Genomic DNA, 23,785 nt, shown 5'->3' with positions numbered 1-23,785 from the left:
TTGCCTGGAGAATCCCAGGGACAGGGGAGCCTGGTGGGCTGCCGTCTCTGGGGTCGCACAGAGTCGGATACAACTGAAGTGACTTAGCAGTAGCAAGCAGCAGTGGCGTCTCAGGGGTGGCATACAGCATTCGGCATTTGTCCTGGGGCCCCTTTGATCTGCAAGCACCTGCAGACCGCCTCCCAGAACTCACACCACTGTGACACGGTGGGGGAGACGCTGACGTGTGGTAGATGGGCTCAGATTTCTCTAGCTCTCCCATCCAGAACTGGAGCCGTTTCCCTACCCCTTGAGTCTGAGATGGCCTTCTGACTTGCCAGGAGTGACAGCCGCACCCCAAGTGTGGTGTGAGTCCCAGAGTCCAGATCTCTAGAAGCCCTGCCGCCTCACGTTTGCCCTCTTGGGGCTTCGCCCTGAAACCTCCACATGAGGAAGCTGGTCTGACCTGCAAGAGGAGGAGAGGCTAGTCAGGGGAGAGCTGAGGTGTCCCCATTACCTGCCAGCTGTGTGACTGGAGCCTCTCAGACCTTTGGCACAGCTGACCCAACTGAGAACAGTGCGTGAGTGAGGCTAGGCAACTCATGGGGTCGTGAGAAGCGTTACGTCATTGTTGTTTTAAGCCACTAAATGTTGAGGCGCTTTGTTACACACCCACAGTCAACAGACACACCAACATAAGCAGTAGCACCCAATAAAACCTTTGAAACAAGACCGAAAAGATACGGTTGTTTATCTAATCAGATACTTCCTAAGAAAGTTTTACAGCTTCAAACTAAATTTCTGGACAGGGATTTTCCAGAAGCCCGAGTCACGTGAACAGTTAACAAGAACCTAATGTGCGTGGCATGTGAGTCACGGCACCAGGAAGTGGTACCTAATCAGAGAAGGCACGGCCTCAGGAAGGTTAGAGGGGCTGACGGCCGGTGGAGCCCCCACCCAACGCTCTGCCGACGGCTGGGCCGACAGCTCTCTCTGAAGGTGACTGGTGTCACTGAGGGCTCGATTTTCCAGCTTAGTGATTAGATTCCAGCAGACATCTGCTCCGCCCGCCGACCAGCTGTGGGGATGTGAGACCTTGCCAGCATTCCCAGCATCGAGCGGGTGTAATTATTCCTGGCTCCGCGGAGCAAATGTGATTAGCAGATGTCGAAGGGGCCCGTTTTTGGCAGGCCCTGGTGAGGTGTGGAAATGGACGCGGCCTGGGTGCTGCCGCCTGCCGTGGCCTGACTGCAGAGGGCCCGGGCCTGGTGGCGCCGGGTCCTGGGCCGTCACCGCCACCGTCCTCTCAGCGCCCCAAGGCCAGGTCGGGCCGTGGACAGGGTGGTCTGGGGCTGCAGGCCTCGCACCCTGCAGCAGGGGGCCGCAGGCAGAGCCATGTCCATCTTAAGACGCTCCAGCTGGAGGACCGTGACAGTTGCACCAAGGCCGTGCTGGCCGCAGTGAGCTGGGGAGAAGCAGAAGGACGCGAGAGCCACGGGAGGCTGGGGCTGGAGAAGCCTGTCCCTTCGTCACGGCCAGATGGCTCCCCGGGAAGCTCCGGAGCGCTTTGTAAAATCTGCTTCCGCGTGACTCAGGCTGGGAGTCTTGCAGCCTTTCCCTAGGGAGAAGGGCTGGCTTCTTCGGTGGAGGAAGGACATGCCTCACAATTGGCTGGGACCTCTCGCTGGTTGGCTGCAGCCTCATCCCTCCTGGCCAGTTCCCCTCAGACCACCCTGGACTAGTCCCCTCTCCCCGCTGCCTTCCCACAGTTATGTGTCTGCTGGCTTCCGCTGAGCAGCCATGCAGCGGAGGGGGAGGCGGGGGGGACTGCCTCCCAGTCTTGAGTTTCTAAAGCCATGACTTTCTCCAGCGGCTTCAGTATTCTCATCCCCTGCGCAGACTCTCTCTCTCATCTCTCGTCCCCATTGCACGGCATATGTATGAACGTTGTGCTGGGAACTCATAGGCACTGTGAGGAGTATATATTCCACCATGGCCATGTCATTTTCATTGAAAGTTCTGTGTAGTTTTTGTTACATTCGATTGACCCTGGTTTATATGTCATGCCCTGTGTGTGTGTGTTCGTCGCTTGGTCGTGTCTGACTCTTCGCGACCCCATGGACTGTAGCCCGCCAGGCTCCTCTGTTCGTGGGATTCTCCAGGCAAGAATACTGGAGCGGGTTGCCATTGCCTCCTCCAGGAGATCTTCCCGACCCAGGGACCGAACCCGGGTCTGCTGCATTGCAGGTAGATTCTTTACCATCTGGTCAACCAGGGAAGCCTGTCACGGCCTAATGGGTACAAAAAACTCCAAGTGGAAGTTGGCTCCGCAGAAGCTGGTTCCCTAGTTTCCGTGTGGACATGGTGGTCCCAGTGCCCTTCTTTCAGTGATTGATGTGTCTCAGGTGTAAGTCAGCAAAACAGAAAATCAGGCCGCGTGCCTCGCAGACCATCACCACATTAGGGACAGTGGGTAGGCGAGGGATCGTGGTTGTGTGCGTCTCTGACTTTGCTGTCACTGATAAGGCTGGGAGGAGAGAAGCTGGAGCTCCGCCTTGAGATTCTTCAAGGTCAGGCCATGTGGTGTTTGAAGGCCGTGAGGAGAGTTGCCAGAGCAATTTAGATCCGAGTTTTTCTGAGCATGTGCCAGAGTGCGGCAGTTCCTGGGAGCATTTTAGGGGCTCCCTGGAGGTAATGGTCGTGATGGGAGCAAGGTGGCCCTAGTCAGCCTCTTACTTTTTAATCAACATGCTCTGCTTTGATCTGTCTCATACACAGAACTAGAGTTGCTTGTCAGATTCCTTTTGATAAATCATGTTCTGTGGTCAGAAGAAAGTTTGCAAACCGCAGGTTCAGAGGACTGACTTCTAGTAAAAACAAACACAGAGAGAAGCCTCTTTAGCCAAGCAAGTGATGATTACATTTCTGGGATCTGCATAGATCAATCCACAGACATTTGGAAGCAGCGAAAAAGCAAAGAACTAAACAAATACATGTTTCTGGGTAACTACTATGTCACCAGGAAACTTAGTCAATATAAACAGAGCGTGCAGACTGTGACCTCTAAATGGCAAGGGGAACAGGAGGCCAATTCTAGTCATCAGTCATCATCATCTAGTCATCAGGTGACTCTGCCAGGTTGTCATTCTTGAGTAAACCCCGGTGAGTCCAGGGCTGAAGCTTAGGAAGAGTCATGTGATAAAAGCAACCATTATTGAGAGCTTTCCACTGGCTGAGCGCTGTGCCTTGGATACAGGTCTGTGCCACTAAATGTAGGTTCTATTCTCCCCATTCCACATATGGGTAAACTGAGGCTCGGAGACTGAGTTGTTTCCCCAAGGTCACATAGCTGATAAAGTAATGGAGCTGGGGACAGGGCCCTTTGGCGGGAGTTATGTCCGTCGGTGTTCTGCTGTATTGCTTCTCTCTGTTAGTCCCTTTTTTAATTTTTATGTTTGTGTGGGTTTTCCACCCTAATGGTTTTGCTAAGTAGAGTACCTAAGGATACCTAGTTTGAAAAATGTCTTTCTTGTCATACTTACTATACAACTACATGATCAACCCTCTCCAAGTTTGCTGCATATAAAGTTGACATGTGGTGTTGCATATACATGCCCCTCACTGGGAAAAATAAAAGAATGTAGAGGAAAGGAGCCAAAGGGCTAACCTTCCCTGTGTGTACTAACGCTAAGCAGGCATGTGCAGCCCTGGAAGTGTGTGTTTGTGCCTGAATTTGACGGCTCACAGTCACCCACAGTTTTATCGGTGCAGGAGAAATTAGAATTCTTGTAGCCACAGCAGCAGGTAGCGTTGCTAAGGCAGATGGGAAACTTTTGCACAAGTTTTAAGTTCTTAAATGTCGGATGTTTCTCTCGAATGGCAGTGTGCTTCTCCAGCTCCTCTTCTGTATCATGGCCTTAGCAAAGGCTGGGGAAGGATAGTCTTTGGGAGGGTATGTTCTTCTCTCACTTGGTGCCCTTCCAAACGTGCACGAACCTATTCCTTATTCCTCCCAGGAACCAGATGCTTCCAGTGAGAGGGCTAGGTTCTGCTGAAACTTCTCTCCCGTCCCTTGACTCTGTTGGAGCGAGGTAGGTCCCCTAAAGAGTGAATTTAACAGGCATTTAGTTTTATTTTTATAGGTGCATTTGGGAAAGCTGGAACTGTTTGAGAAACTATTTTACAGCACATCCAGGTGGCTTGCACACTCGGCCCTATGCATCACACCAGAACAAGACTGAAGCTTGTCCTGCATTTCTCTTGGAGAGCCAGCGAGGCACCCCCACCTCGGGAGAAACATGAGCTCGTGTGGGTGCTAGGACGTATTGAGCAACAACTCTCTCAAGCCACCAGGGCCCCATTTGCCTAGCAGAAATTTATGAGCAGGTCCTAGTGGCTCACAGAAGTTCGTTTTTCTTTCCCAAGTGCCTCATGCACTTCCTGAAAGTCATGTTTTCATCGAAAGATTTGCTGTACTGGATTGTTCCAGAGACACACCTGAGAAGTCCCACTCTTGATGCCGTAGCAGATGAGGATGACTTTGCTGAGATAAGGCCTCAGATGTGGCCTCCTGATGGGGAATGTGTTGGTTAAAGGGGATGTGGAGAAAAAATTGCTACATAACAGGTATCTGGCTGATCTAACAGAACCTAAGGTCTTGCAGATGGTGGTAGAGCTGGGCGTGGGGAGCCAGCACAGCTTGGACCTGAATGGTTGTGAGAGTTCCTCACAGTGACGGGCAGCTTGTCAGTGGTTTCCAAAACATCTGTCTCAAAGAGGGCGGTTGAAATTCCTACTGGGGAGTGTTTCCAGTCATTGTCCATGAGAAACGAGAGTGACTGGGAGTAATTGAAACACAGATCAAGAGGAAATGAGTCTGTGCTCCACTTGGGATTACAATGCAGATGAATTCCATATTTTGGTTAGGGAATGTTTTAAAAGGGAAGACGAGAAAAAAAGCTTCGAGTCTGACCAGGTTACTAAAAAGCAGACGGAGACGAAATTTAATGTTGGCTGAAGCAGCCACTTCAGTTTGCTGTTCTTGTGTTCCAGGTGTATGTGTGTATGTTCTGGGGTGTGTGTGGTGTGCGTGTGTTCTGGGGTGTGTGCGTGTTTGCAAGAAAATGGCCCAGGACTTACTGGCGTGCTTTTTCCGCCCTTGGCCCTACAGCCCCACCAAGATGCCCTGACCTCACCCACACGAACAGTTTTAAAACTGCTGTAGTCAGCAGAGCTGTGGCTCTTCTCTGCTTCTGCCCAAGTCAGTGACTTGAAGATTCAAACGAATGCCGTAGCCCCCCTTATCCACGGGGACATGTTCCAAGACTGCCTGTGGATCCCTGAAGCCTCGGGCTATACCAGGCCTGATATGTTCTGTGTTTTTCCCACACAAGCATGCACGATAAAGTTTAATTCACAAATTAGGCATGGTAAGAGATTAACAGCAATAATTAATAATAAAATAGAGCACTTATTAATAATATACTGTAATAAAAGTCATGGGAACGTGGTTTCTTTCTGTCAGAATACCTTCTTGTACAGAGTTAATGATTTTTCCATCTTAACTAAGCACTCATCATGAGCTGTGTCTGCAACTTTTGCAGTTTGAGGCGCTGCAGCAAACCTAGCACAGACTTCTTTTTCCTTCATGACTTCGTGGCTAGAAGGTTCATTCTTACTGAATATTAGCAACCACAGCATATGCATTTTTCTCTTAATGAGAACTTTCATCTTTTCACTTAAAGAAGTCTTTCCCGGCTTTTCTTTGGTGGATCCGAATTGGCAGAATCCCTGTTCTTCCCTGTGGGGCCACAGCTTAGTGATATAGGAGGGTGACTTGAGCACAAACACTGAGGTGCGTCTGACAGTCACAGCAAGGCCACTACGTGACCAATGGGCGGGACAGGCTGGACTAGACAGTGATGTGTGTCCCGGGAGGGATGGAGGAAGACTGTGCCAGATTCCGTCACATGGCCCAGGGGCAGAATTGAAAGCTTGTGAACTGTTTATTTCTGAAATTTTTCATTTAATATTTTCAGACCACGGTTGACTGTGGGTAGCAAACCACAAAAAAATGAAACCATGGGTAAGAGGGACTACTATCATATGTATTCATCCTATTGACAGAAATCACAACTCAGATTTTCCTGAGTTAACTATCAGAAAATGTCTATTGATTTTGATTTAGAGATTTTCTTTCTCTACTCTGTCCTCTCTGTATCAGCCATGGACTGGAAGTGCCAATTTACTCTGTAAATTCACTCTGTTCACGATGTGCAACTTCCGATGATTCCAAACCAAAGGCCTGAGCTCTGTTTTGCCCACTGAGGAGTCATCCGACAGGTGGTCATGAGATACGAGCTGCGTGTACCAAATGCCATGCGAGGATGGAATAGTGAGCAGGGGAGACGCACGCTGCCCCTGCCTTCCTGGAGGGCACGGTCTGCAGCCTCTCACAGCCTGGGGTCTGGGCACTAAGGAAACCGTGCACCCAGAAGAGAGCCACGCAGGGAGCCGGGCGGGGCTGAGGACCTGGAGCCCCTTTTTTGGGTGTCTCCTCATGGCTCCCCTGGTGCTGATGGGTGGTGGTCAGTGATTTTCCAAATCCCCCCTCCTCAGGCCCCTCCGGCTCCCCAGTCAGTGGGCAGTGGTGTCAGCCCCTCAGGACCACCAGGGACGGGGAGGGCTCGCCACCCGTCCCTCCCACGGCCTGGGCCTGCCTCCAGCTACAAAGGCCACCTCCAGAGTCACCTCCTCTGGCCTCTGTTCACCGACAACCAAGCCGCCGGGGCTTGCTGCATCCTCCTGCGTCTTGTCCTGGTTGTCACTGTGCGGCTCTCCCTGCCACCTCCTCTTCCAGCTGTGTGGACCCGAAGGTGACCTGACGGCTGAGGGAGGGTTCGCTCTTGGTGGCCTCCCTGCCGCATCGCAAGGCCAGGGTAGGGCTGCAGAAAGAGCTGCACCTGCTCCTAGCCCTGTGCCCCCATGCCCAGGAGGCCAGGCCTGGCAGCCGGCAGTCTCTTGTGGACAGGGCCGAGGGCAGGGCCATCCCGCCCCACTCTTTCTCAGAGGGGCAGTGAGATGGGTGGGAAGTCCGGAGCGCACAGGCGGAAGGAGCTGAGACCAGGGTCCCGGCACCTGCCCCGGCCCCTGCATGTGGGACAGCGCTGTAGGGAGGCGCTGGGGTGTGGGCTGAGCAGACCCTGCGTGCACGGCCCCGTGCAGTGTGACGCTGAGTCAGATGAGGATGCAGAGGTAATGTGCAGACGGGCCAGTAAGGGAGAAAAACTGCTCTTCCATCAGCCTGCCCTGGAAAGTGCAGTGCGTCCAAAGGACTCCAGTCAGGCCTGGGCCCCTCGGTGCAGGAAACAGGCTAAAGAGAAAGGCTTCCTGGAGGAGAGGGCATTCGAGGTAGACCTAGAACCACAGCTGGGAGGGGGATGCTCGGAGACGAAGGGTCAGGAGATGACAGCGTCCAGCGGAGTGCAGGCGGGAACCCCGCCCCAAGGGGCGATTCCTGGAAGGTCCCGGGACACAGTTTACAGTTTACAAGTGGCCTTTGCCAGTAGACTTCACACTCCACAAAGGGACGGGGGCCAGGGGGTCGGCAGCTCTGAAAAAATGGGTGTGTTTGTTCCCCATTCAGAAACCCAAGCCTCTCAAGGGACCATGCTGGAGGAAGTGTGCTCTGGGTTAACGTGAGGCCCCGACGAGATTGTTAGCTTTTCTTTCCCTGATGGCCAGTCAGAGCCATCACACAATGCTGGAGGATTTATTTCCAAAGGATATGGAGGTAGTTGGACAAAAGCCTAACTACAATGGGTTTTGTTTTTTTTTTTTAAACATCCAAGGTCACAGCTATTAAATTTCTGTAACTTAAGGATTCTGGAATTACAAATGGCTTGCCTCCTAAAATGGGCCCTTGTCATAATTCAAACTCAGAGCATTCCTATGTTGTTTCTTCTACAGAAATACAGTTTTTAATGCGGGGGAGCTGCTATTTTTTTGTTTTCTTGAGCTAAGCTTGGTGGCTCTAGTTCTCGCCGTCGGTCGGCTCGGTGGACACAAGGCAGAGACTGCCCTCACTGCAGGAAGTTTGCGTGTTCTCAGCAGCTCTCTTTAATTATGTCCATTTTCCTGCCGTGCACGTCTGAACTGTGAGTTCTCTTTTCTCTGGGGTTTGCAGCACGGTTTACTTTTTATGTTTTTCCCCCTTTTGAGTGTTACTCGATCCCCAGTCCCCAGAAGGCCAAGACCTGTTTTAGTAACTGATTGATCAGGTGCTAGGCCGGTGACCCTGCGGGAGTTTATGGACAGGACCCCTGGCTCCTTTCCCAGGGACTCTGTGACTGGCCCAGCCATGCGCGCGACACAGAGTGTTCTCCATGTGGCGGTAAAGGGGGCTTAATCCGTGGGGGCTCTGGGACCTCCCCTAGTGGCTCTTGTGTCTCAGGCCTGCACTCAGGGGCCACTTGGGAGGAGTGTGAAAAGTCAAAGAAAACAGCCCTCGGCCTCTGGTCAGAGTGTTCATAGTTTGTCATCAATGAATACTTGAGAGGCACTCGCCCCTCTCTCTCTAGTTCCCCCAAAGCTTTCTCTCTCCCATCTTCACTGCTGGCCAGTGGAGAAGTCCTGTTAGACGGTTTCTTTCAGAGCAGCTGATTTAGAGTCTGTCCTGTGAGCCACTGCCTCCGGGACGGATCTGGGCTGAAGTGGAGGTGATGGATGGCTGGGGAGGTGAGGGCCTCGACTCCCTGGAGAAGTGGGGGTGGTAGATGGCTGGGACGTGGGAGCCCAGACTCCTTGGCGATACCTCAAGCAGTTAATCAAGAGATGTACTTCCTCTCAGTAGGGGTTCAGGGATTTTCTGTTCCCTTGTTATTTTTTTCTTTTCTAATGTTTTTTTTTTTTTAATTTGGTAAAAGTCACATAATATAAAACATAGTAATATTGTAAAGTAATTAGCCTCCAATTAAAATAAAAAACCACAGTATTTTAACCATATTTACCTCTATGTTTCAGGGGCACTAAGTACATTCACACTGTTACGCAACTCTCACCATCATTCATCTCCTGAAATTTTTTATCTTCCTAAACAGAATCTCTGTCCCCATTAGACACTACGTCCACACTCTCCCACCCCCACCCCTGTCATCTACGGTTTACTTTCTGTCTCCATGAATTTTATTCTAGGTGCCTCCTATAAGTGGACTCAAATAATATCTGTCTGCACCTAATGTATATTGTAATGCATTTTTAATGCTAACTCAGTATATGTCCTACAAACAGATTGTATCTTCTTTTCTTTCCCCCTATGTATACTGTGGTTTCTCATTAGTTATCCACTTAATACACAGTAATGTATATACGTCAATCCCAATCTCCCGATTTATCCCACCCGTCCCTTCTTCCCTTGGTATCCTTTTTTGTTCTCTACATATGTGTCTCTCTGCTTTGCATATAGATTCACCTATACAATTTTGTATAGGTAATTCTGCATATGTGTAATTCCACATATGTGCATTACTATACCATCTTTGATCTGCAAGGAGATCAAGCCAGTTCATCCTAAAGGAAATCAGTCCTGAATATTCACTGGAAGGACTGATGCTGAAGCTGAAGCTCCAGTCCTTTGGCCACCTGATGCAAAGAACTGACTCACTGGAAAAGACCCTGATTCTGGGAAAGATTGAAGGCATGAGGAGAAGGGGACGATGGCATCACCGACTCGATGGACGTGAGTTTGAGCAAGCTCCGGGAGTTGGTGATGGACAGGGAAGCCTGGCGTGCATGCAGTCTCAGAGTCGGACACAAAACTGAGTGACTGAACTGAACTGATACCATGTTTGTTTTTCTCTGTCTGACTTATTTCACTTTCTATGACAGTCTCTAGGTCCATCCATGTTCCTTTGTTTTTAATGCTAACATTCAGGCCATTTTCCCTCATTGACACCTCAGGTAGGCTCAGAAAGGCTTCCGTGATTCCCTCTGGTGAGGCTAGGGGTCAGCACTGTTCCCTCACCAGAGACACAGGGAAGTCACAGTCCTTTTGGGTCTTCCTTGTTGCTGAAGGCCAAGGATGTGGGACATCCTCCCTGGTCCCCATAGTAAGGTAGCGGCTGCCTTCCAGGCCTGCATGGTTTGTTCAGACAAGTAGACTATTCCAAATCAGTCCCAGAGAGCCACTTCAAAAAGATCACCGTCTGCCCCACGGAGGAAGAGCTTGTTGTCAAGGGCTGCTGTTAAAACAGTGAATTTGGGAGCTGCTTTAATGTGCCACTTAGCAGTCAAGGCTGGTTATGTAGCAACAGCAGCAGCAGCAGCAGTGGGTGTTTGAATAAGTGCCGTGACCACAGGTGCCAGGAATGATCCCAGGCACCTCTGTTTCCTCCCCATCTTAAGGAGACTAAAAATGGCCAGGGCGGTTCTCTTCCCAGCCAGTTCCCACTGGTGACCACCAGGCCCTCTGCCTCCTACAGGCTGTGAGTGAGAGGCCACTTGTGGTTCCTGAAAAGAATGGCTGAGGCCAAGGTCTGTGGCCTGTTGTGACTGATATTTTAGAACTGAAAAGAGGAACTTGCATGGGAGCTTGCATTGCTTTTGGAAAGACACATGTTTCTTCCATCAGTTTTGCTGTGTTGGCAGACAGAATGTTGCAAACTCAGAGATCATCGTCAGTCCCTTTTTAAGGAAACAAACAAGACCATGACCCAATTCAGTCCCTTTTCATTTATCTTACAGTGTATGGCTCAAACATTACCAAAGAAAGCTGGACGGGCTCCATTTCATAGTTCAGTTAACATGAAACATGTCTCTTAGCACACAAGGGGCCAGTTACGGATGGGCATGGTGTGTATTATGTTTGCTATGTGCCTAGCACTTCACTGGTGCAAAACAAATGCCAAGAAAGGTCTGTTTTTCCTGAAACAAGGAAACTGTTGTGTATGAATATATGTGTAGGTGCAGGTACTTTTAAAAGCACCTTCTGTTTGCGACACAGTGTGCTAATCCCTTTAGAGGCCACGTCGTTTCTCTATATGCAACATGGAGAGAGCCTTAACTGCTGAGCTGTGTGGTCCTCACCAAGTGCAGTGTAAGATCAGGGCAGAGAGAGCTTTGTGTGGATTGGAATGGAATTTTAAAATATACCTTATTAACTTCAAAGGCAGACATATGGAAATGCTAATAACTTTTTTAAAAAGCAAAATGTTTGGCTGGTGTGTGTAGAAGCTGTGAGTGGGGGTGCGGAAAGTGCTGGGTGTGGCTGTGTGGTTTTAGGGCTCCATTCCACAGGCCCACATCCTCTGCCCCTGATGTGGGCCGCCTGTCCCGACGCCAACCCCCAGGGGCTGCAGCCCCTCTTTTCCTCCCTTAGGTGTCACTGCAGAGGGTGCAAAAGCTGAGCCTTCTCTGGGGAGTGGGATGGTCAGAGGTGGTGGCGGTGGTGTTTGGTCGCACAGCCGTGTCTGACTCTTTGCGACCCCAGGTACTGCAGCCTGCCAGGCTCCTCTGTCCATGGGATTTCTCAGAGAAGAATGCTGGAGTGGGTTGCCATTTCTTACTTCAGGGGACCTTCCCAACCGAGGGCTAGAATCCACGTCTCCTGTCTCCTGAAGGCTGGTTCTTTACTGCTGAGCGGTGTTGGGTCAGCAAATCTTTATTGAGTGCCAACTGTGTATAATGAAGGGGAATAGCCACTTTTATTAAGTGCTTGGGTATGCAGAGTCCTGTATGAAGCCTTGTGCACACAAATGTTAACTGCCCACGATAACTCGGTGGAGTGCTGAGGTAAGTGCTCCTCAGTTCAGGAGAGAGAGTGGCTTGCCTAGGGTCATCACACTGCCACTGAATGGCAGGGCTAGCCTTTGGACTAGGTTACAGACAGGATTGTGTCTCCTGGTGAGATGGTGCCGGGCACCAAACAACGCAGGATTCACGGCGTGTGGTCACAGACCTCAGCAATCTGTGGATCTTGAACAGGAACCCTGTGAAAATCACGCTGCACATGCCCCTCTCCCCAGGCATATGGAGAAGGGGAAACTGTGTCACCACCGGGATCATATGAAGAAAGGGAAATAAGGAAAAGGGCAAACTGCCAATACGGGCGGGGTGGCTTACCTTCAGAATGAGTCCAGAGAGTTGAATGTGAAGATGGGCGCCGTGGGCAATGGTTCTGGTTGATTTTGGAAACATAGTCACGCAGTCAGGTAGGCAGCTGAAGGAGTGAAACGGGCTGCTGTACCATGAGGCAGTACGGACTGGTAGAGACTGGGGGAAACTGGGGAATCTGTGCCCTGTCTAAAGAGAACAGCCACTACCCAGCTCCAGTGATCTGTTGTCCTGCGGAAATGTAAGTCCAGTATTGCCAGTGTACTGATCTTCTCCCCCGAAAGAAAAGCCAAAAATTTGAATTTTTACCTTGTCTTTCAACTTTGAATGTTTGCTGCTACTTTTTAAACATTTAATGGGTTGGCTGTTGTATGTAAGCCTCCAGTTTTTGAACTCTATGAGAGAACAGGAATAGAAGTGGGGGTGTGGACGTTGGGAGTCCCAAGACAGCAGACCAGGAGTAGCAGGTGCATCTCACCTCAGGCCCACCTGGCCCCAGTGTTTCTCACACTCGAGTGTGCATGCGAGTCCCCTAGGGTCCTGGTCAAGTGTGCATCCTGGCTTAGGAATACAGGGGTTGGGGTGGGGGGGGGTCTGTTGAAAAGATTCTAGGCTTAGTGGGGAAAGGCACTGTGATAAATGAATGCCTTCTACTCTGAGCAAAGGAAAGGGAAATGACTTGACATACTTTCCATCCCTGTAATACAACAAGGTGATAAAGTCAGTTGTGTGTTTCTGGTCATTTCCAGGGTTCCCCTAAAAAGTCAGAATTTGAGAACACAGCTCAGTCAGAAGCTTTTGAATTTTACACCCTTCCTTACTTGCATAGAGTCCTCCATGTAAGAACTTGGATTCATCTCTCTGTCTTCTGGGAAACTGGGATAAGACTATCAGACTTGCAACTGGGTGGGATACAAAGAGACTTAACTGATTGGCCCTCTCTTCCTTGTGCTGCATTTTGAGGATAAAGGCTGTGTCTTGCATGTGTTGGTGTTCTGTTACTTCCACATGGCCTTGGCGTCCCTTCAGCATGGGGTCCATGGTGGGAGGAAAGGGTGGGTGCCGAGGAAATTGCTTTGAGCAGAAATCATCTTGTTTCCATTCACTTAGAGCTGTTCTTGGAGCCCTCGTTAGGTCCCCTGCCTGCGTTCAGTGCCCTTGGAATTGCATGCCAGGAAACAAGATGCTCTTTCTAATTGGGCAAGTGGGAGGAGAGGGACTGGGTGAGCCAGGATGGGCTGGCAGTTGACACCTAAAAATAGATCTTTTTCCTCATGAATAAACATGTTTGAGGGGCAAAATGCCGTGCATATTTCTAGCCATCCCAGACAGGTCAGCAAAGGAGGCCAACAGGCCCAAGGTACAGCCAGCCAGGTGGGTGGAATGCCAGCCAGAATGAGGTTGCCATGACAACAGGGCCCCTTGGAGAAAGCTTCAGAGGCCTCCAGGGAGTGCAGGCCGGCCTCAGATCTGAAGCCAAAGTGTGTGTGCAAGTGGGATGTGAGAGTGTGAGGGTGGGAGGGGACAGGGCTTGGCCAGCGCGTCTTAGACTTTACGCGCCTGTGAATGTCAGTGTGGATTCTGATTCAGGACTTCTGGCTGGGGTCTGAGGTTCCTCAGGTCTAACACGCTCCCAGGGGCTGCTGAGGATGCTGGTCAAGAGAGCACACTTTGAGGGTCAGAGGATTCCAATCCACCGTGGTCTTCAGGACTCTGAGGCAGGGCGAAGGCACACAGGCAGGGGAGTTACCCCACTCCATTTGTATCCTCTTATGTTTGGCCTGAGCTAAAAAAAAAAAAAAAAAAAAAAAAGCAAGTGCTTTGACAGCTGTTTCTCATCATACTGAGATGTTTTCCTTGCCTGGTGATGGTGGTGACACTTTAGAGTAACAACAAAATTGAGTGTGTGTATTATACTTTTGCTGGTTGAAATGCATATGGTTGGGCAGACTCTAAATATTGTCTGTGTAACAATTCAGTAAAATGCAGCCTGTGTTAGTTGGTGTATCTCTGAGCCTCTTCTGAAATAATGGAGCAGATTTTAGCAACATTTTAAGAGCCAAAGAAGAGCTCAGGCATTAGATCTGGGAGATGAAAAGTCATTTTGATAATTTAAAACCTTGGATGAGAATGTAGGTCACTTGCCCTATGCAGGGGAACACAGCCATTCCTTGGGAGGCCGGGGTCCTTATCGCATCTCTCGGAGAACGAGCGTGATGGCTGTGTGTGGAAGTGGCGGCACTGTCTGTTGGCAAGACCGTGGCCAAGTTGTGCCTGAATAATAAGTAGCATCCTTCCCCGCACCCTGTGTGTTGGTCCCATGTCCTCTCAGTCTTCCAGTGATCCAGTTTGCTCCCCTTGCCTGTTTTCAGGCTATGACATGAGTCTGTTACTGGCATGGGCTCCTCGTGAACTGTAGCAAAGTCTGGCTGTGGAAGCCGACACGGGGCGACCTTCATAGAAGGAAGCCCAGCAAGCGCCCTCTTCGTGGGTCTTTTGATCCACTTCCGCTTCCCTCAAGGGAGGATGCTGAAGTCCCTTCCCAGGGTATCAGCAGTCTGTCTGGTAATTACAACTCTGAGGCTGCAGGGCTCCAGCTTTGATCTTGATTGTGTTCCAGAGATGATTATCTCTCTGTGTCAGGATCCAGAGCCCGTTGTCTTGGGGAAATGCTGTGATCAGGCCCACCCACCAAAGGAGCCGATAGCCTGCCTGCCCCTAGGGATGAAATCCAGTGGGCAGTAGCCACGATGTGTCCGTGGTGACCCATAGACACCCCCAGCCAGGCTTGGCAGGGGAGCGAGGGCTCGGCCTTCCCAGTTCCTGCCTGGGGGCCCCAGGCTGGACGGCCGGGGCAGGGGGGGCTGTGGGCTGGCAGCGGGGTGGACGGGCGCGAGCTCTGTGTGTGATTTCCTCTCCTGATCCCATCAGGTTCCCGTGGCTCTGGGAAGCTCTGGTGGGGACCCCAGGGCTTTGTGCATCTCCACCCTTCCCCACCAGTCCTGCCGGCCGCTGTAGACAGTCCCCGCCATGCTTTTGGGAACATGAGACTCGCAGGAGCAGGGACTAAGATGGGGTCTCAGCACCAGAGGGGTCCAGAGTGGGCTTTCTGAGGGTCATCTTCACCTCGGTTCCCCCCACTGTCATGTGCTCAGGGTGTAAGTTAAGTGGGAGGCCAGGCTCCGTGCATGTGGGTACCAAGTGTCCCACTTCAGCTCAGGACCGTCTCTGTGATTCCTTGGCAGAACTGCCTTCTCTGCGACCCCATGCTTTTATGTCTGACCCTCTGCTGTGTCCCAGGACTCAGAAGAAGCCTCGTTTCACTTTGTGGGATACAGAGAACTATCATGTAATGGGACGGGGGTGGGGGGCAGCAGTCCTGGGATGCTAGAAAAATGTGTTGTTTTTTTCTTTCCCTTTCACTCCTGTGAAGTTGATGGCTTTTCTTACCACATTCCAGCACACTTGTTACACTTGAAACTAAAATGCCATGAAAGCTTTTAAGTTTTTGCCATGAACTTAGAGTACAGGGTGAAAAACAATATTCTGAGATTTGAAAAGCTTAAGTCGAGGCGGCTGTGTGATTTTGGCAGTGTTTCCTTACATGAACTCCCTGCACCTCATCTCAGCCTCTACCTCCCCCGTCATGGTTTGGCAGAAACGGCAAGTTTTTGCCAGAGTGGAGGGGCATGGCCAAGGCCTACTTGGGCAGAGGGGGCCCTGGGGCCCAAGCTTAGGCCCTACGGATCTGCACCCATTTTAGTAACATGGGAAGTAGGGAAGATGGACCCTACATCTGGTTCTGCCTTTGTGTTCCTATTTTTCTTTGAATCCAAAGGATGGCCGGGAAAGAACAGCCAGCAGTCACACCGTGTGTGAGTCAGTACGGGGGGGATGGGTGAGGAGAGCGACGGGGAATCACTGAGTCATGGGCACTGGAGCTGCAAGAGTCCTCCCCCCGCAACAGCTCCTTCGTAACCGCCTCACTTATGGAGGCGCCACGGAGCCCCTGGAAGAGCAGAGGACCCGCCCAGGGACACACCTGACCGGAGACAGGTGCTGGAGGAGGAGCAGATTCCCGGACTCACAGTCCAGTGCTCCAGCGTGATTCCCAGGATCCGCTCACTTGCCTGTCTGGCCTGTGTCCCCGAGCACGCTGCTGGTTCCAGACCTGGGCCACTGCCCTTGCCTGCTCTCCCAGCCTCTGACCCCTAGACAGCCTCTCTGCTTTCCCTCCAGGAGGGTCTGCAGGGTAACATAATGATGGGGCTCTGGTTCCTGGAGAGGCCCCACTGGGAGCCTCTGGGGCAGACTGACCAGCGTCCTCGTCTTGCCCTCCTCTCCCTCCACCAGCATCCAGCGTCAGGCAGTGGTTTGGCTGCAGCCGCCCAGCTTCTGCCTCCTAGGATGCCCCCGAGCAGTGCGGGATACTGCTGCCCCGCACTGAGGCTGGGTGAGGAGCAGCCCCGCCAAGGCTCACAGTGGGGGCCGTGGGGTCTGTATCCCCGGCCAGGCTGCACCGGTCTCGGGGCCTCCACTCATTTCTTGCTCTGAGAGCCTCTCTGGCCTTTTTTCCCCTCCCTTTCTTTCTTAGAACAATGGCTTAAAATCTAAGGCAGTGACTGCAGGTTTGGAAGGGAATGGTGGACCTGGGGCTTAAAAAATTTAATAAAACAGCCTTAGTTCTGGGAATGAAAAGAAACAATTTAAGGTGTTGATAAATGCTTGGCAGAGTTCTTTTCCTCTTTTCAGAGCTGATCCTGCAGATTAGGGTTTTGGCACATGGCTTATTACTTAACAACCCACACAAGCAGAGAGAAATGTGAATGATGCCCTTTTTTTCTTTTCTTCTGCTGAAAAGGGGGCTCTGACCTTGGAATACGAGCCTTTAGTTTAAGCACTGACATCTTTCCAGCCAGAGTGGGCTTTTTCCTCTTATTTCCTTTGTTGGAGGAGATTGAAAAGTTAACGCTTTTACTTACCTTTCCCAGGGTGTCCCACACCTCCCAGCTCCCACACTCTCATAATGTTAACAGTACATTTACAAACTAATACTTATATTGTTCATTCTGATTTATTCTCATATACATTTTTCACATGTCTTCTAAGATATGTCACAGGCCAACACTTTGTTCATTTGGTTTGAATTACTCTCGTACCTGATGGCGCAAAGTGTCATTTGTTTAAAAATGATTCAATCACTCAGTCATGTCCGACTCTTTGCTACCCCGTGGACTGTAGCTCGCCAGCCTCCTCTGTCCATGGAACTTTCCAGGCAAGGATACTGGGGCAGGTTGCCATTTCCTTCTCCAGGGGACCTTCCCAGCCCAGGAATCGAACCTGCATCTCTTGCACTGGCAGGAGAATTCTTTGCCACTGAGCCACCAGGGAAGCCAGCTCATGGTCAGTGTGCCCCGGGGTATCTTCATATACAAATGTGCCTCTTGTGGGGGAATGTGAAAGAAGTCTTCTCAGACCTTGGTTTTTGAAAGGATGAACTGCACTGAGTTAGACCTAAGTTAATTTTCCCTGTAGTTGACTGGTGAATGCCTGAACATCCAAGGAAGGACAGAATTTGTCTCCTGGACCCCATTGGTAAGGGTGTATGTGGCCTCAGTGAAGGAGAGAACAGGAGATGAGCCTCTGAAGTCAGCTGAGGTGCGGCCCAGGCTACACAGCACCGGGTCTACACCGAAACAGAGCTCATTTAGCACCCTTGGCCTAACTCAGAGCGTCTGCTTGTCAGCACACAAGCAAGTCTGCTGTCGTCCTGCTCACTATCAGGGGAAATACTACTAGTCCACGTCTTTCCCTGAATATTCGCCTCTGTAATTACTTGGAAAACCAGTGAAATGGTCCTCACCGTAGTAGACTGACCCTAGAGTCATTTGGATGGAAACTCTGGTGTTTTGGTTTAAAAGATGCAAAGAGAGAGATCTAACTGAGGTGGTGGTGGTACCTCCCAAAACAGCCTCTTCTAACTGGTTTTCTCATTGGGTTTAGCTGTTTTGTTTAGGTTTTTCTCCCTTTTTTTCTATGTATTCCTAGTGTAATTGAACTTGTAACAACATGGGCTTGAGCTGCGTGTGGATATTTTTCAGTAGTAAGACTGTAGTATTGCAGAGTCCCCAGTAGGTTGAATCCTTGGATGTGCGGGGACCATGAATACACAGGGCTGACTTTAACACAGGTGTGTGGTTCAAGGGTTGAGAACTGCACTCGTCAGGTAGTTGAGACGCACTGCATGCTTTAATCTAAGAGCTTTGCTGTTTCCAGGTGATAAGCAGGTCCTGAGACAGGTGGGTCAGGTGGTGTGTGTGTGTGCGTGCGTGCGTGCTTTGCTCAGCTGTGTCTGACTCTTTTGCAACCCACTGAACTGTAACCAGGCTCCTCTGTCCATGGGATGTTCCAGGCAAGAATACTGGAGTGGGTTGCCATTTCCTCCTCCAGGGAATCCTCCCAACCCAGAGATTAAGCCCACTTCTGTCTCCTGCGTCGCAGGAGGATTCTTTACCCGCTAAGCCATCAGATGTTAGCTTCATGATGCTGTCCGGGACCCAGGCTCCTTCTGCGCCACTCTCTCTAGCACAGCACTGTTCATTCTTGAAGTCCCCATCAGAACCTTTCTGGTCACATTCCCCAGCCAGAGAGGAACCTGTGCCAAAGCTGAGTCAGGTCCTTTGTTTTTTTTTTCAGGATTTTTTTTTTTTGGTTTTGGTTTCTTCAGGGTTTGTGTTTTTTTTTTTTTTTTTTTTTTAGGTATAATTAACAAGTGAAGTTCTAATAATATATTTAAGGTTGCAGTGTGATGATTTCATATACATTTTTCATTGTGAAAGGATTCTCACTATTAACACATTCATCACCTCACAAAGTTTTTTGTTTTGCCTTTTGGGGGGGGGTTAAAAATGTTTTTGATAAGAGAGCCAGATCCTTTTTAATACCTTTTCCAGAAAATGTTCCCCATTTTGTCCACTTAAATCTCATTGGCTACTCCATCTGCAAAAAGAGGCTGAGAAATGTGGATTTTTTTTTTTTTTAGCTAGGCACATTGCCAACTCCCACCCCACCCCTACCCCATGCCGTAGTGTTTCTTTCAGGGTTAGGAATCAGGTGAGGCAAATTAAGCATTTTCTGTCAGTGTAAAATGTAAGGAAGTACCAAAAACCTCAGTAATCAAGGTAAATGATGTCTTAATGCAATGTTACAGTACCATATTAGAGCCTGAGGCAAAAGAAAAAATTGATCATGCTGATCCAATCTTTATTTAAAATTTTTATGTTTTTTCATTTGTTGTTGTTCAGTTGCTCACTCATGCCCAACTGTTTGCGACCCCATAGACTGCAGCTCGCCAGGCTTCCCTGTCCTTCCCCAACTCCTGGAGCGTGCTCAAACTCATGTCCATTGAGTCGGTGTTGTCATCCAACCATCTCATCCTCTGTGCCTCCCCTTCTCCTCCTGCCTTCAATGTTTCCCAGCATCAGGGTCTTTTCTAATGAGTCGGCTCTTCCCATCAGGCGGCCAAAGTATTGGAGCTTCAGCTTCAGCATCAGTCCTTCCAATGAATATTCAGGACTGATCTCCTTTAGGATGGACTGGTTGGATCTCCTTGCAGTCCAAGGGACCCTCAAGAGTCTTCTCCAACACCTCAGTTCAAAAGCATCAATTCTTTGGCTCTCAGCCTTCTTTATGGTCCAACGCTCACATCCATACAATATTTTACATTGTTGCTTATTAAAATATTCATCAAGATTAATAAGTTTTTTGGCATCCCCTTTAATTTTGTGCTCAAGTGTCTTGCTCTCCTCACCCCAGTCCCAGCCAGTTTTCTTAGTGAAGAAGAGGAGAATAGATACTGGGTAGGAACCAGTCCCTGCCAAGGAGAGACCCCATTGCTCAACTATATCCTTACCTCCTTCCCCACTGCTGACGGAGTGAGTGAACTCATGCTGGGGGAGCATTGTTGGCAGGGCTGCAGGGAGCCATATTCCCACAACCCAAGAACTGCTGACAAACACCCCAGTCTTTTGGGAGTAGACTTATAGTAGCACTTGTATATCTGTAGGTAGAATTCTCAGATGAGTATAGATGCCATTGCTGACCAAGAATGAGTGTGTGTGATCAGAGGGGTCACTTTGGGATCCATGTGGCAATAATGACCTCATAAAGGATGGGCCCTCACTGGGAGAGAAATTAATAAACACATCACATCAGAGGAGAACTGTCCAGCTCCTCACTATGTGGTCACACCTCTCAGAATCAATGAATCTGGTTCAACTTGATTTCATGTTGATATACTGCTTTCTACAAGGAGTATTGGAGAAGGGTAACCTCCCTTGTGGCTCAGCTGGCAAAGAATCCATCTGCAATGTGGGAGAGCTGGGTTCTATCCCTGGCTTGGGAAGATCCCCTGAAGGAGGAAATGGCAACCCACTCCATTATTCTGGCCTAGAAAATCCTATGGACAGAGGAGCCTGGTGGGCTACAGTCCATGGGGTCGCAAAGAGTCAGATGTGACTGAATGACTAACGCTACTACTGCTAGCCAAGGTCACAGTCGGCCGTAGGTTGACTCCGCGATGTGGAACCCTGGATACAGAGGAACTGAGGACATGGAGGTTTGGCCACAAGTTATACTTGGATTTTCTGACCGTGCAGAGGAAAACCTCCTGTGTTGTTGAAGTGTAAACTGCAATTTGATTATTAGTTTAGAATTTTAAAAATAATTTTAAACAATCATCTAGAATTTCAGAGAAGCTCATTTTAAATTTCATGACAAAATCATTTGTAGTTTTAGAAGAGCTCTACTGATAGAATTTAGTTATGAATTGGAATGCCCTTGAATACGTATATCAAAAATGAAATGTCTAGTAAAAATAAAAGCCATAAGTGGATCTTATGGCTTAATGTGATATAGTCAGGAAAAATAGGATGATACTCTCCCTTTTTGGTAATGCTTCTGCCTTAGACAAAATGGCATGCAAAAATGTACTGTATGGGGATTGAAACCACTTTATTTCTTTCCCCCTTTCTTCTAGCTTCCAGAAACTTCAGGTAGATTTTTAAAAATTATTTTTACAAATTGTTAAATGAATAAGTACCTAAAACAGACAAGTGCTTTGGGAAGTGTTGCTGCCTTCACAGGACTGATTTTTACAGGGATATTAAAAAAAACATTTTGTGGCTCTGATTCATACCCTGATGCTCATATAAATTCTTGCATTGCAGAAATGTGTGATTCAGTCTGTCAGATGATTCCCCTTCCTGAGACTGTAGTCTTGTGAAAATTCAGCAATTTGTTTCACAAATCCTTTCATCTGCCTCCTTGTGTAATGCTTTCTGTTTTTAAAGCTGTGAGCATCTTATCACCCAGCCCCACACCGGCCTTGCTGCATGGCCTGGCTCCATCCTACACTAAGCCCTGTTGCCCGCAGACTGTAAAACGCTTTTCAGAGGCGCTCTGTGGCTTCACGCTTCAGGGAAAGCACTCTACTTTGTCAGTTCTTTTCAACCTTTCACAGGAATGCTGTGACAGTGAAATGGAGACATCAGGAAAAGTACTTTTCAGTTCTTAAGAAGACACCTGCTGTAGGAGTCCGGGTGTTGGCAAAGGCAGACAGTTAATTTTAAGGTATGAAGGGGTTGTCTTTGATAGGACTCTGCCAATTAACATTTGGTTGTCTGTGTCCAGTTGAAGAATGAATTGCTAAAACACAATTTTTCAAATTGTGTTAGCATTAGACTGGTTACTTTAGAAGTGTCTTTGTTGTTAGTATTTATTAGCTCTTCCAAGTGTGAACACTGTGTCTTGGACCTTGGAGGGGATGCTCTGTATTTATTGGTTCGATTAAATGGCCCATGCCACAGTTTCTCCTTCCATGAAGCAGGATCCTAGTGCTTAGCTGAAAGCTGAGGGAGGAAGATGAGCTGCAGTGCGTGTGTGGTCCTTGATTAGCCCCGCAACTGCTGCTTTATAAAGCCCACGAATGGCACCATGACTTTGAGTTCCTGCTGCCTGAACATGTTCTGCACCAAATACACAGACATGGCAGTGAGTTGCAAAGAATGTGGTAAAGGACGGTGAGAGCGTGAAGCAGGGAGCATGCAAGCAGGGCTGAGTTAGGACCATTGTATCGATTTTGTACTCTGCCACACCAGATACAGTTCTGAGGCTGAATGCCTACTTGAAAAAATGTGCGGGGTTAAACCTGTCAGGATTTTCTGTTTCTGGGAGCGCAGTTACACTAAAGAGCCACCCGACTGTAGAAGATGGTGGTGTTTCAGAGATCAGCTGTCATCGTAAAAGGTCCTGGCAGCTGTCAGGTTCAGAAAATAAAGAAAGAGGGTTATCAGAACTGAAAAACAAGAGAAATGGAAAGCAGAGATTGATGATACTGGGTGTTGCAGTTCCTATCCATGCTTCCTGTCTTCAGGACTTGGGACAGGAAATGTTGGTGACACTTCACATTCTCTTCCACGCAGTTCACCCAACATCATGGATCTGAATAAATAAAGCTGGCGGGGGAGGGAGGGAAGGTAGATGGAGTGAAATAGATGATTTTTCCAGTTGAATGACATTGGTCAATTTCTCTTTTGATGAGACTAAAAACTGTTGCAATAATCAAATTCAAAAATGTTACCACCTTTTTTCTTTCCTTTCTATGTGACTGAAGTAAACTCTAAAATCCTTCATTCCTCAGCGCTGCTCGAAGTACAGTGAGGCTGGCCATCCTTACTCATTTTTAGGCAGAGGACTTTTTGTATCAAATTTGGGAACACAAAAAGGGTCAGGTAAAAATCACATGGTGGGAAGCTGATCCAAATTTTGATCCTTTTTGAATTAAAAATTGTCCTGAGCACGGAGAGCGGACTGCACCTCCTGGAGGGCAGTCAGAAAGTCACATTGCCATTTCGCAGCCTTCCTCATGGCTGAGCTCTCCTGGACTTCTCACGTGAACTTTCGAAAAGTCTCAGCATTAAGAGCTTCCCTGAAGCTGATCTTGAGCATCTTGCATCCTGATTTCCAGACAGATCTGAGTTAAAAACATGGTAACGGACTCCGTTTGTTTTCCTGTCTCCAAGGTGTTTGGCCCCATGTTCCTCCTCCCAGCCCCAGTGGGAGGGGAACACTTTAGTTACTCACTGACAGGAATGAGCTCTGGAAACTTGACCAAATGTTGGCCGGGGAAGCCCAGTTCCCCCTCAAGCAGGACTAAATGTTTCCCAAATTAATTCTGACAAAGTGAGTTTAGAGTCAGCTTTCTGGAGTTTCTCACAATGATTTAGGGTATTTTAAGTCAACAGTGTGTTGGCTCTTTTTCCAGGGTCTAACCCCTACTACCTGTTGGGAGCTTCATTAGTGTCAAATACTTTTCTTTCTAAGCTGGCTGTGGGAGGTTTTATCATGTAAAAATTTCCCTGGAATGTAAATGCCCTATGATGTCTTTGGTTTGATGTTGGGGTCAAATGCAGGCCACTGTGTGACCTTCCTTCTGCAAAGAATGGAGGCTTGTTTTGCTTTGCTCATTTGGTTCTCAGCATGCATTCAACCGGCAATAACACAATAGTGTATAGCGGTAAAAATCACTTGCCTCCATGGGGTTTTTGGGTGGACAAGACTTGGGATCAGAAGATTATGGATGTGTGGGCGCGTGGTCTCATGTTAATGTGTGTAGCCGTCAACGCTGGGCACAAGCCTA

The 23,785-nt window shown here is 49.1% G+C and overlaps 1 protein-coding gene and 1 long non-coding RNA gene across 16 annotated transcripts in view; one reads left to right on the top strand and one right to left on the bottom strand.

The window, feature by feature from the left end:
* Positions 1–23,785, top strand: part of LHFPL2 (LHFPL tetraspan subfamily member 2) — a 169,829-nt gene that overhangs the window by 99,887 nt on the left and 46,157 nt on the right. For 3 of the 15 annotated variants that reach the window (XM_004010207.5, XM_042252015.1, XM_060418768.1), the window contains exon 1: positions 21,458–21,717. The exons of 11 other annotated variants lie outside the window; for them this stretch is intronic. The gene's annotated coding sequence lies outside the window, so the exon portion shown is untranslated. Of the gene's footprint in view, positions 1–3,995; positions 9,716–21,457; positions 21,718–23,785 lie in introns of those variants that run through there. One more of the 15 variants, XM_060418766.1, reaches the window with a different exon arrangement.
* LOC121819937 (uncharacterized) lies at positions 10,693–18,715 on the bottom strand. Its single transcript, XR_006060287.2, has 3 exons — positions 18,602–18,715; positions 12,097–13,873; positions 10,693–11,649 (listed from the first exon to the last, which is right to left on the bottom strand). It is a non-coding gene; the product is annotated as an uncharacterized LOC121819937 (long non-coding RNA).

This window comes from Ovis aries, chromosome 7, assembly GCF_016772045.2.
Source record: "Ovis aries strain OAR_USU_Benz2616 breed Rambouillet chromosome 7, ARS-UI_Ramb_v3.0, whole genome shotgun sequence".
Classification (NCBI taxonomy): Eukaryota; Metazoa; Chordata; class Mammalia; order Artiodactyla; family Bovidae; genus Ovis; species Ovis aries.
This window is presented reverse-complemented; position numbering and strand designations above follow the sequence as displayed.